The 14,416-nt window shown below is 38.2% G+C and overlaps 1 protein-coding gene across 2 annotated transcripts in view; it reads right to left on the bottom strand.

Moving 5' to 3' along the window:
* The window catches only part of itgb5 (integrin, beta 5), a 46,557-nt gene that overhangs the window by 13,833 nt on the left and 18,308 nt on the right, over positions 1 to 14,416 (bottom strand). The gene's annotated exons all lie outside the window — the stretch shown is intronic.

Raw genomic sequence — 14,416 nt, 5'->3', positions numbered from 1 at the left:
ATAAAGATGGCATGGATAAATACACAGTGAAAAAAGAGAGAAAGCATGCATATATAAATCATTCACTAACAATGAACTCATTGCAAACAAAGCGTTTCCGATTTTTACAGTATGATATCACAACCACTGTCTATTTGACCCACATAAGTCAAAAACACTCAGTTGACTGTTGTGAATATGCCAACAGACTGATTACATGCAGATCTGCTCATTCCAACGTTCTTGGCTTGTGCCTTTAACAGTGAGCACAAGCAAAACGCTTCTCTGTGTTGTAGCAAATGTGTTAAACTTGTGTTGCGTGAATGACCTAATTGAAAACCGACATACTTTGGTAGCATATGTGTAGCTCCAAGGAGTGTTACTCGGAAAAAGATGACATGCAAAACAAAACAACTTTGATTGAAGGCAAACGTGAACATTTTGTCTGCAACTGGATACTCGCATCAATGAGAGCAAGGAAATGTTGGAAAACATAATGACCCAAAGCTCCACTGCTGTCCAGAAATGGCTAGATTAATCCCAAGCAGACCTGTTTACCTTACCTACTGTACGAAGGTAAAGATACCACACACGAGGGTGTTAAGCTCAACTCCTGGAGGAGAGCTCGGCAGCTGACCAGAGAACAGCTGGGTGGACAACAGCTAAATGTGGCATTGTTTAAACTGTGAACTACCGTGAGAGATGCTGTTTTATGAAACTTCATTATGTGAGGAAAATCTGGGGGATGTTATAGCCCCATAAATCACACTCATTGAGAGTTATGAGATTTAAAAGAGTAGTTTATCCCAAAATGAAATTTCTTTCATCATTTACTCACCCTCATGCCATCCCGGTTGTATACGACTTTCTTTAGCTGAACACAATCAGAGTTATATTAAAAAAAACATCCTGGCTCTTCTTGGCTTTGTGATGCCATTGATCATTTGGGTTCAGATGATGAAAGGAAGTCATATGAGAAATTCCATGCAAAAGCCAATGTTACCATGAATAAATAGTTTTTCAAAAATATAACAATTTTGTGGCTTTCAGAATTGTCACATGACATCCATAACGTTTTTTCTTCCACACAAATGCCTACATTAAAATTATATTAAAATATTATTTGTTCTTTGCAGAGCCCTCCCTTCTCCATTTGTTATTGCTTCTGGTTTGTGCATTTTAATTGACAGAATTTGTACGAAGTATGTTGTCTCCAAAAAACTTAAGTCAAATCCATAACACATGTTGTATGTTTTTTCCTTATCAACGTAAACATAAGTAGAGCACATTCCCCAAGAAATTATATTTTAATTTTTGACTGAAAATGTAATCTATAAATGCTGGAATTGCTCATATACATCTGGGATGACATGAGTAAATGAGAATTTTCATTTTGGGGTAAACTTCTCCAAAACAGAGAAGCATATATGTATAGTGAGAGATGATTTTTATGCAATTTACACACACAAACCAGAAATGACAACCCTGATTATAAGACGATCCCTGTTTTTCCAAAGTGTATCTTGTGGAAAGTGCTTTTTAAAGAACTCTTTTCTTGCTATAATTTGAAAACGTATTGATCTGAATTCTGAAATGCGCTATGTCCCTGATTGGCCAGCTAATCTGTACTTGTGATTGGCATGAATACCTCTGACATCAGCTGGAAATGTGACGCTCCTTACCATGTTTAAAAGATTTGGTTGCTAACAGGAGTTAACTTACAGGCTGTGAGTCAAAGCGGGAGGAATTATAATGTCGCTCTTGCCTACATCACCAATCCCAGGAAGTAAACTGTTGCCTACAATCCGTGTGTTTGTTGAAGTCCATGAAAAGAGATTTACGTTGGAGACGATAACTCGTGTTATTGTTTACTTTGGGATATGTTCCTTTTGCATATCGTTAAGTAAGGAATAATTGACTATGGGCCATTGAATTATAAGAAAGTAATGCACACCAACGTGGTAATGCGGCACGACGCGAAGCGGATGCAGATGTGCATTATTTTCAAATAATTCAAATGACTGGAGTCAATTATTCCGCTTATACCACAAACATTGCTCTGGTGCCTATTTTTAAGACATTTGACAAGTTCAGTCAGGACCACTTTGTCAAATAATGATTTATTACATTATATGCATACAGTTAGTGTTGGCGGTATGGTTCTGTTCTGGGCAAAGATTTCACTCGCCTGTCCATGCGCATGCATAGACAGAGCCTGGAGAGCAGCGGATAGAAAATAAAAAGACCCCCCATAGAACAGAAGAACAGCAGAACAATAGGCTAATCATACATAGTATTGAAGTGCAAACTTACAAGTTTGATAAAATAAATAAATAAAAGAGTAAAATAATAATAATAATAAATAAAAATAATAGATAAATAAAGAGAGAGAGGGGAGAGAGAGAGAGAGAGAGAGAGAGAGAGGGAAGAATGCAAGATGAAGATAGCGTTAGATTGGTACAAACGAACAACAGGTTCCGGCTAGGTGGAGTTGGGGTTGGAGGAGGGAGTTTAAATGGCAGCAGCAGCAGCAAAAAACGGCAGGAGCAATGCGCTAGAAAGCGGCTCAATGAATGGGAATTTAAAAAGTCGGTTGTTACGGATGTCGTGAATGATTGGTGCGCGTCATGAACATCTGATTATCAGCTGATGCATGCTTGACTGACGTGGCATGCCTGAACTAACGCTATGCTTGATTTAGGTGTGCGGTTTACAGAAAAATAATCAACACCCATAGAACATTTCTCAGCCAATCAGAATGCAGCATTCAACAGACCCGTGGTATAACATGAAATAATACACACTTACACACCAAAGGAAATGTAAAATCGTAAATCGGAAAATACTTGAGGTGCTCTTTAAAAGTAGTTTATTAGGTTGCTTCAGTCCAGGTGAACTTGGCACCTACCACATTTTTGCGGGTGTACAGTTTGATTGACAAGTAACGATACATTCACACGGGGCGACAGCGTTAACACTTGACGGAAAGCTTGTCTGAAACGTGGCCAACGGCCAATCGCAGTGGCCGCAACACATGCTCCGGTCTTCCATAAACGTAATTGGCTGGCTCTGCCTAGGTTATTTGCATAAGGCAACCTGATTGGCTGACACACACGTTGTGTTGAGAAATGTTCACCGGCGGATCCACAATTCAGTTCGGCAACGCATAACGTCACCCATTAAAAGTGAATGGGAAGCGTCAACACTTACGTGTGAATGTACCGTAACAGTCTAGTGCTTAAAAATAAGATGACATTATTTATTGAGAGGCATCCTTTGGTTACGAGTCTGTACCTTACTTCCGGTCTCTGTTTGTTTAATGGTCTGGCTAGTGGCTAAACTGAACTCTGGACCCAACAGTTTTTTATTTTTGTCGAAAATAAAAAATTGGTTTCCTAAAGACGAAAGAAGACGGTGATCATGGATCACTGCCACGTGAAAGGAGATTTGGCAGCCGATCTGTAGTTACCATTGTTTACATCAGGGATTTTCAAACTGGGGGGCGGGGCCCCCAGGGGGGCCGCAAGATGGTGCCAGGGGGGCCCCAGTTTTATGACATTTTATAAAATACATTAATTTATCATGAATTCTGTGTAATTAAACATAAAAAAATAAGGCTACTAACGAAAATCACTACTTTATTTGTATAATTTAATATGTGTTTTAGTAAAATGTTGAGTTTAGAACAGTTTTTTGTCACAAATTTTCTTTGGGGGGCCGCGAAAAAATGCACCATACACAAGGGGGGCCGCACGCTGAAAAAGTTTGGGAACCACTGGTTTACATTATATGGTACACATTTTACACAGTAACGTTATCTCAGTGTCCTTTTTTTATACGCTTTAATTATGATATATGAACTAAGGTAATCTACTTGATGTTAATTTTGCTTGTTATCAGAAATAAACTACTCTAAAAAGACTCTTTGTGGGGTTTTGCCATTTGTTTATGTTGTTACTACTGAAACCGTCTATATTTAGGACAATACGGTACTTTGGGTTCCGGTCAATAATTTTTGGATGCAGAGCCTGTACTTGACGTGTCCGCACAAAAAATTCAGTGAGCACCGCTTTGGGAAATGGGGTCTATGCATTCAGCGTGCATGACCGCCCACTCTGCCGCCACGGGTGTGTGTACAGAACCTGTCATGTGAGAGAGAGGCAGTGGAAAAACACGCTGTGCAAAAATCTATTTGTGGCAGTCATTTCTGATTTTGGCCGGTACAAATAAATAAATGTATGGGAAACACTGCAATGCGGGTCAGATTCCAGAAAATAAAGAGTGGACTGCGGTGCCAGAGAAGAACAAACACAACCCGTGCAGTTTAACCACTAAAAACCCTCTTTTTGCAAATAATATCGCATGTGAATTTTAATTTTAGTGACTCCCTGCTAATAATTAAAACGTCTTCGCAATAAAAGATTTTAATTAAATCTGTAGGTTTATAAGGGCAATAACCACAACAGACATTTCAGTAGGTAAATCTTTAGTCTGTACATGCAGAAATTGAATGCACCACACCTAAGGGTGTGAAAAAGACCAAAGCATGGAATACAACACTTTGAACACCTGTGTATTGTGCTTGCCTGACTCATTTAATGAATAAATGGACCTCTGAACTCATCTGGTATGAACAAAGACATGCTGTGGCATGTGTTCTCCACTAATCCCTTTTAAAAGTGTGTGTTACCACTATTACTCTACAACAAGCATCTATAGGCTATACCCATATTTGCTTTTGTCAAGTGATACTGTGGGGACATTTCAAAAGCCATCATCTAACACAACCTAACAAATGGTAGAAAATCAATGCAAACCTGCTCTCCCAGAATTCCACACTGCAGCCTTTTATTTAGGTCACTGGATAAATGCGATGTTGCTATGTCAGAAAGGCAGATCCTTGTTTGAATGCCTTTGGGAATGAGCCACGGCCCATTTTACCACATCCACAGTCAAACTCCATATGAGTTCAAATTCACGCCAGCACTGAAATATGTCAATTACTTCAGACCTTAAGTATCAGGTTTATTTCACGGTGTGAAGTTTCACAGTCAACATAGAGACTGTGTTTGTACCAAATGTTCAGTGTTCAGTTATGCCTGAGTGAAGGCCACTGATATCTACTGTATGAAAATGCATTTTCTGTGAAGCCTTTAAAATATCATATTCTAAAGGTGCAATGTGTAACTTTTAAAAAGGAACTCTTGACAGAAATGCACTATAATATACATAACTATATTATCAGTGGTGTATAAAAACCTTACATAATGAACGTTTTTTTATTTCCTTAGAATGAGACGTTTTTAATCTACATACACAGTGAGTCCCCTTACATGGAAGTTGTCGTCATGTTTCTACAGTAGCCCTAATCAGACAAACTGTTGACTCTCAGATGACGACATGTTTGTCCTGTGCCGGCTACCATATGCGTTTTGAATTCAGAAGTAAGCTGTTGGTTGCAATTCCCAATATGACCACTAGATGCGACAATTTACACACTCCACCTTTAATAGAGACCAAATTTGACATGCAGTTTTCCAATTTGAGATGCAGTTATCCTATCAGAATTCAGGATGCATTTAAATGTTTAAATGAATGCAAGTTGTTAAAAAAAATGCAGCAGACCATATAGAAAAAAGGTACACAAATGGAGAATGCACCGTACCAATTCTCAAATAAATAAATAAATAAATACAGCAATATAGATAATCATACAAGATTCATAGTAGTCGCTTTGTTCGGAGTTTATAACCCAACCACTAAATGGCACTCTTATCATCTCTGAACCTAAACCGTTACAGGAAGTACTAACATATGGGTTCGCCATAAATGTTTTTGCTAAGGTTTGGATATATGGTGGTGTGTTTTCAATGACAGCTTTCCTAAAAATATATCCTATTATATTCCCAGAAGAGGAAATATTCCACTATATCGCCCAGCTTTACAGTATTGCAACATATTGCACCGCAACACATGCATCATAATGTATATCGTGAAATTCTTGCCGATACACAGCCCTACTTTTTAAGTATTATTTCCAATAAGTATGCTCATTTCCAGCCTAAATATTTCCTTTCTGCATGAATAAAGGCGCTCTAAGCGAATCTGTGTGACGTCCCTTCCTGTTGACGTTCGAAGTGTTGTCAAACAAAACGGAGAGTAGCTAACTCCTCCCCTCCCACTCCCTTCCGTGCTTTCTGAAAGAGTCATGAACGCGCCCAACCCCCACTCCCCAATCCTTCTTGTCATTTATTGGCTTTGTTATGTTTCGTAGTGGTAGGTTTGACCGCTCTGTTTTTGTTGCAGTTTGCGAAGCCTGGGCTGTCTGCAGAGACCGCGTTTTTTTACAGTATGTTCAGAGGACAGGCAGCTAGCAGATAGTGAAGAGATGTTTACTGTATGAAACAAAAAAATGTTTACGGCCTAAAACGCGTGAATTTGCACCTTTAAACATTCGTTCATTTCCAATCCTTTGTGGATACCATATTATTATTAAATCAGATCAGAGCAAAATAAAAGAAACCAGATGAACACTTAACGGTATTACACAAGCAAAATGACTTTAGTGTCATTTTGCTTAATTTATTTAATGGTTTTATTTTGTCAAAGATATCAAGGTTATATTTTGACAATGTCATTTACATTATGTAGGATGATTTTATGTAGAAAACAGTAAATCAGAAAAAAATATTACTTTTGCTGGGTTTTCACATACTTGTTCACAGTTGTTAATTACAGTTAACTCCTGATATGATGGATGACTGATATGCTGACCTTGACCGCTCCTTCCTGTTACAAAGACTCTTTGTGGTCTCACAGGAAGTAGTAATCCTGCAGTTCATGCAACAGGATGAACATTCCTCTTTATAGTGTTTCATTTGTCTCCAGTGTACACAACTCCAACAAATGCTGGAGTTGCTTTAAGGCCTTTCAGTTAATATCAAAGAGTCACTGACCTTATTTAACCATAAAGCATCTGTCTGCCAAGACCAGATGCAGCTACAATTACAATTACAGAGAGGAGGCTATAAAAGCTCTTAGGGTCAGTATGAGACATTCCTGATCCTGAAGCAGACCATTTAGTCCAGAATTTAAAAAATTGTGTTTTTTAAATACATATAATTCAGACTCTAAATTCTGATTGGATGAAGTGTGCGTGACCTGAAAGTACTTAAGAAATATTGTGATTGGCATAGGAACGTTATTGTGTACAGTTTCTGTGTCTGTGAGATTTGAAGAAAGATTTAACAGTTGTCAAACTATATAAATCAATGTAACCACAGAGTTTGATTTACACTTGTTCATTCTGCAACCCACATTAGGATAAGAGTTATAAAAAAGTCATGCTTTGTGGTTTCTCTGTCTCTCTTTTGGTGGCAACTTGAAATAGATCCACCTTTAGATCTTTAAAAAAACACACTAAAAAAAGCCCTGTAATCACTGGCGTCCCACTGAAAGCATAATGGATGCGATCTCTGCCACGTTTTGGTTCCACCCAATGAGGAACCACCGGCAGTATGGATATTCTCACTTCCTGATCTGACATCCTACAGACTCTTCAGTTTTCAAAAGTGCTGATGAAAACCCTCAATATCTCAGCAGTCTGAATAGATCAGCACAGATTCAGTGGTCAGTTATACTTTGTTTAAAAGAAGACACAAAACAAGCGCTTGTGTGTCACAATATAATGAAATTCATCTGTAAAACTGAGGCACCGCAAATTCATCCATTTTGAAGTAAAGGTGTTTTTAAAGAAACCAAAAGGCTAAATCAGAATCGTATTGACCCAAGTAATATCGATGATACGGTGATTGAACTGTGAGGAACAATGAACACCAATACATCCACACTGAAAATTACACAACGGACCCAATGTCAAGTAAACAATAAGGTACGAAAGGCTGTGCTATATCGTAAATAAGTAACGGCTGAAGGGCGTTGTTAGGCACGCCATTCAGCTGTTACTTATTCATGATACAGCACTTATCTCGAGTACCTTATTGCTTTTATAAAACGGTTACCACACAATATTAAAGTAAAAAAATTATTAGTGCAACGTTAAATCAATAAAAGCATTCCTTCCGCTACAAAAAATAGTCCCTGACCGTGAACAACAACGTTCCAATGTGTAATATGCATGAAAGCTCAAAGAAAAACAACAAACGGATAGGTGTGGTTGCTAAGGGCGCAGTGATAAATAGAACCGTTGGGTGAAGCAGTCATAGCCGAGTTTTATCGTGAATAAAGCACAGTCCAATAAAGACCAATCAGAATCAAGGATTTTATAAACATGGTTATACTGGATGTTGCTACTGGATAACGCGTCAAAGAGTAGATGGGGGTCATTTGGGTTTCTGTAGATTTTTTTAGCATATACACTGATGAAAAATGGGAAATCACAATCCAGATTTCATTAACACACATTGCAGAGATACAAAATGTCAAAATGAGTACACACTGCAGTTAAACGGAGGTCAGGCTGTTCTCATTTCCCAAACTAAAGCGTGATTTATACTTCTGCATCGTAGCATTTTATCGTAGTTTTTGTCCAACTCCAATGACTTGTATTATATGTGCTGTGAGGTACAGTATTACTCCGCGCCGGGAACTTTGTTTGTATTCTTGCAATTGGCAAAGGCGGATTATCGCCACCAACTGGGCTGGAGTTATTCAAGCTCTCAGCGGAAGAATGTACGGGTGTGAGGCGTTTGGAAAAAAGGTCCACAAGTTTACAACGAATGCTAAAACACCTGTTGGAAAGCATCTTTTGCAGCGATTTTGTGTGAGCATATCAGTGAACACCCCCGACCACTCGGTGAGTTTCAAGTCTTTGTAAACAAAATTTTAATGCATTTTATGAATGATTGTTACATTGCACTTATACACCTGCTGTAGAGGTGGGAGGTGATAGAACACAAACCCGAAAATTCTCGGGCCAGCATCATATGTCCAAATTTCAGTCAAAACCGTTCTATTTCATCATAAACAATCTGAAAACAGGGCTTTAAGTGTAAAATACCGAACTTGTCCTTTAAATGAAAACAAATATGTGGCCTACAGCGTATACTATATGCGCAATTACACATGCAGATCACTAGTAAGAAATTGTCTGACACCGACAAATAAATTGGACTTTACATTACAAAACAAAAATGTCAAATACCTGTATGTAAAACAATAGAATAATATTTTTAAGTATGGCAACTTATTTTGAGCAGAGAAATTATATTTGTAAAAATCAGTGCAGTCTAAAGTTGTGTCTAATGTGACTAAGGGTTAACATTTCCCAGTCTAGAGATAACAACAATTACAGAGTAGGTGTAGAAGATAAATATAGTTTTCATTTGATCCGTACCCTTGTGACGCCTTTTAAAAACATGTAGGATGTGGACAGTAAGGATATCTTTGTACAAAACCACTGTAAATGCACAATGTATTATTTTAAAGCATTACATATGTCTACAGTTTTTCTCAGTGGTATAAGGTTTCTGTGTAGGTTTTATTGAGGTTTAACAGTGTAAGGTTTTGCACTTATTAATGGTTTAATGAACTGCAGTGTCTAAACATCTGTTAACAGCCTTGCAGCCTCCACAAATGAGAAATGCACCACAGATCCGCAGCTTGTCAAAATAAAAATGACTCACGAATCCCAGCTATTTACCAACAATGTCACGGTTATTCAATAGACTACTATGACAAATCTTGTGGATATGACACATCACTGATTTTAGGGGCAGGACACACCAAAGCTTTTTATGCGGCTGTAAACGTTTTCTTCAGCTGAGCACTTTGGTAGCTGTGATACTTGAGCTGTGAGCCGGTTGGTTGTTGTGATACTTGTCCCGCCCCTCCTCCACTGTGATTGGACTGCTGTGTGAGAACTGACATTGACGAGTGAAGCTTTTCACCCAAAGTTGAATCTATTTCAAGTCTTGACGCTCAGCGCAGAAAAAACACAGGGCGCCGGCTTTTAGCGCGGAAAAAATCCGCCAGCTGCTGGCTGTTTTAAAAAATGTGCGCTTCCATTGGAAACAACTGAAAACATGCGCCGGCTGCGGGTGTATAGCACAAAGTCAAATCCTTATGGATTGTTGTTAAGATGTCACTGAAATGCCTTCGCTGTAGTGTGATGTATAAACAACAACAGACTAGCCAGACTCTTCCGAACAGGAACAGGCATAAAAACAAACATTGCAATCTGTTGACCATGAGCCAATCCTGAAATTACAGTAACACCAATGGAGCAATGTGATATGTTTAAGTCAAATTTTAAAATCAATTAAACAAGATGAACATGAGCTGCTTTTCTATCACAGGCTTTGGTTTGTTTTTGCAGCCCTTGAGCAAAACACACAGGCTGACAAGCTGACGTTTGCTTTTGTGATGACACTGCAGACTGAAACGTGTGGTCTGACCTATCTGGCAGACTAAATCTGCAGACGCAAAGAAACTTCTCAGACTAATGGAATTTTATTTATTGCATTTGTAATTGTATTGCGATAAAATGAAATGCATGCTGTCAATAAAGCAAATAGGAAACCATATAAGAAAATTTAGATTTTTGCCCAATTCTTTAAAAAAAAAAAAAGAACAACAGAAACATTTACTGTACACATATACCTCACTAGACATTTGATTGTAAAATAAAAACTAGGTAAAAAACATCCTTGGGGCGGTTTTAAAAAAATCCCAAAGGATTCTTGGTGTCATTAAGATATGCTGCAGTAATCCTGTACTGACATGCAGGAAACTTCCTGAATCCATACATCCTTCTGTTTGACATTTGTCTTACATCAAAACTGTATTTTTCAGATTCAACCTTACATCCTACTTTATAGCATTTCAAGTCTTCTTTGCTATAATCATGTTATAAAATATGAATGGATGTACATCTGATTCAATCATAAGGTATATTATTATTACATTTATTCAAAGGTCTGTTATTTCAAAGCATGAACATTTCTGCCAGCACTGCTACTCTTGACTCAAACAGCTTTTAATCTTCTGGTTTTGTAAAGAACGACAGACAGGTCTTGGCAGAAGTATGAAAGTGACTAGTTAGTTTTTAAGCATGCTAATCAAAGTCTCTTAAGTTACACTTTAAATCCATACTAGATTTTTTTCAACTAAGCTTTTATATTTTTTCACACTTGCAAAATAGGATGTTTTTTCAGAAAGCACATCTGAGGGATTAAAACCCAAAAGTCCAAAAACTCCAGTGGTTATTGAAATTTTTCGATTTCCCAACAAACTTTTGTTGGCAGTGTCTATGAAACAATAAACAGAGGTCAGACAAAGACCCCTACAGAGTCCTGTTTTGGTTATTGCTGACAGCTTTGTTGCAAGTCCAATAAGAGGCTCAACAATAGTGACCCGAATCTGGTGTTAGACAATTTCGGGATCCGTTTTCCATAATAGACACTGGGCCAGTCGTGCTATCACTACATCTTACGTACATGTCAATTACATGTTTTAAATTAGCCCTTTTCACACACGGATTACGAAAATACACAAATAATGCATCTTTGCCCGGGGATCATTTGATTTCGATTCATTCACACTACCAAATGATTTTACATTCACACACATGCCATAAAGATAAAACCATGAAGCATTTAAAGCCCTGCACTTAATAGTTTTTTCTGCAGCGTCTTTAGTTTGCTTATTATCCCAGATTTCTCTCTTGAGAAACCATGTACGCGAGTGCATTTTGTTTATGATAAGATTATAAAGGAGCACGTGACATGCTGTTCTGTTATGCTGGTGAATGATCACAGGATAGTGACGAGCTCCCTGATCTCTGCTCAATCTTATTAAAGGCAGAAAAGAACAGTATTCAAGAGCAGTGAGAGATTTTTTCCTCAATGCTGTTTGATTAAAGGCGGGTGTATGATCTCTGAAAGCCAATGTTGATATTTGAAATCACCTAAACAAACACACCCCTACCCCAATAGAATCTGGACCCCCTTTTGATAGACCCGCACACATACGCAACCCAGGCAACGATGTCGGTTAGTAGACACGCCCCTTACTGCTGATTGGCTACAAATGTGTTCTGGTACTCAGCCCGACTCCCTTTTTCAAAGTGTTTTTCAAAAATCATGCACCCTGCCTTTAACATGAGTGACAGACAGGAGTAAAATTAGGTAACTTCCCCTTTAAGACCAAAGTCACTCCGGACCCAATATACTGTTACACGTGCGTTTGCTTTATCATTTGTTTACCTTCTCTTTTATATGGATACTTTTTGACACATGTGTGTATTTAAGGCCAATAAAGCGTCAAAAATGCTCACACGCTTAATGAGCAGCGGAGGCTCCTCTCACACAGAAACAGCATGCGTATTTAGCACTGTTGTTGTTTGTGTTTCAATGGCTTAAAATCCCTTGTTTTAAAACAGCGTTGCTTAAATACGTGTACAAACGTTTGGTTTCTGTGAACACATTCACAGCAACAGGACGTGGGAGCTTAACCTGGACAGAGATGATAGTCCAAATCTCAACCGGCTGCCAAATTTCTACCGGTTTATCATACCATCCGGTATATAGCCCAACCCTAGCTATTAGAAAGGAAGCATTTTCAAGCTCTGATTATATGTCTGAACACTTTATGAAGCAATTATATTCAATAACTTCATGCCAACCAAAACAAAAACAATTCAGACTGTGCAGCACTTAGTTTTTTTTTTTGTTTACAGAGGTTGCCAGGTAATGAGGTAATTTACTGCAGTAAGAAACGATACAGGGGTGTGGAAAAACACACAAAGACACAAACGTCAATGCACAGCTCAGGGTGTCTGTTTATATTATAGAGACGAGTTGGTCGAAAATGTGCCAAGAATTAAACAGAACCAGATTCTGACCCAATTTACAGTTTATGTCTGGTATTCAACAACATACGTCATCTCATCTACTCCATGTGCTCAACACTAAGCCAGGAGAACATCTGAAAGTATCTGGAAAAATAAAAAAAACACCCATGTGTGACAAAATTGCAATTTTATAAGCAGCATTGTGAGTTGTTATTTTACATCGATGACATATTTTTTCTAAATAATGTCTTATTACTTAATGTAAAGAGGACTCATAATGCAGAGAAAAGAGCCTAAAGAGAGGATTGTCACACAACTTGAACCTGCATTGGCTACTTGAGCACCAAAGCTAGGTAAAATATAAGACTAACCACATCTTTAACTCTTGCCTGTACTTAATTAGAAAATTAAGACTTAAAAACATGTTTGTGGCATAAGATCTTCTTATGGGTTCAACAGAACTTTGCAAATAAAATTGTCCAAATTCTGTTGTTTGTGATTTACATTCTAGCACCATTTACAAAAAAAGGGTCTGGAGTCAGACTATTTCTGGATCTCACAATACCGAGCGCCTGGAGAGCCAAAATCAGCAGCAGATGTGTCGAACTTCAAAACAGAGCTTTACTGGAGGCCTCAACAAAAACAAGTCAATGGATTTAACACACTTCCACGCTCACGCATCTGCACACCAAGAGCGCTGTTGTGCAAATGTACAACAAAACATAATATGGAAAACTTTTGACTGACATAAATCAGAGGAATAAACTGCATGTGCTTCCAAAAGTACACAAATATCTCTTCATGCAAAACTTTGGATGACAGACTGACTGTCTAGCATTCACAGCTCTCTTATCAGTTTTCTCCTTAGATTCCAGGACTCTGACCTCCAGGCTACTATCAGCAAGGCCTTGCTAATATAATCCGACCCTAAATGCACAGCTGAAATGAAAATGTCTTCATGAAAAAAGACACAGCGTTAACACTTTAACACAGACAGGCTGAGTAAGAGTGTTGTTGTACTCAATATCAACACGGGTGTGATCATCACTCCACAGACCTCTTATTGAACCCCTCAATGTTTGTGTAATGAGCAGATGTTGTGCTCCACACCCATCAGAAATCAGTTTTCTGTTTCTATTGTCTCATATTACAATATAGGACATCGAGACACTTTGATCCAATGATTGAGAATGACCTGTACATCTTGTCTTGGTTTGCATGGTGTGCAGCATCTGACCTGACCTGTCTGCCCAAGCAGAGATAAGCAAATAAGAGTACAGCTGAAAAAGCATTTTAAATGGCTCCTGCATCAAACAAAAGACTTTATTTACTCCAGGTGTATGAAGAAAGGACAGACAGACCAGTAATAGGCAGGTAACGATAGTCTTTAAGTAATGTTTACATTTAATGACTTTTAAGACTTCTGCAGTACAGTATATTATGTCCACAACAGGATAAAAAACAGAAACACAAAAAAGACTTTTAGCTCAGCCTATCATTTTCATAAGTCATGACACGCTCACAAATCCCATTAATCCATTGATCAACAGCCACAGGATGAGGTTCAGAAGCTCCACTCCTAAAAGGGACTGCTTTATTTCGTCAGTGCTCCTTTCTTCTGATCTC

The sequence above is a fragment of the Misgurnus anguillicaudatus genome, chromosome 17 (assembly GCF_027580225.2).
Source record: "Misgurnus anguillicaudatus chromosome 17, ASM2758022v2, whole genome shotgun sequence".
NCBI classification, from domain to species: domain Eukaryota; kingdom Metazoa; phylum Chordata; class Actinopteri; order Cypriniformes; family Cobitidae; genus Misgurnus; species Misgurnus anguillicaudatus.
The sequence above is the reverse complement of the archived record's forward strand: the minus strand, read 5'-3'. Positions and strand labels throughout refer to the sequence as shown.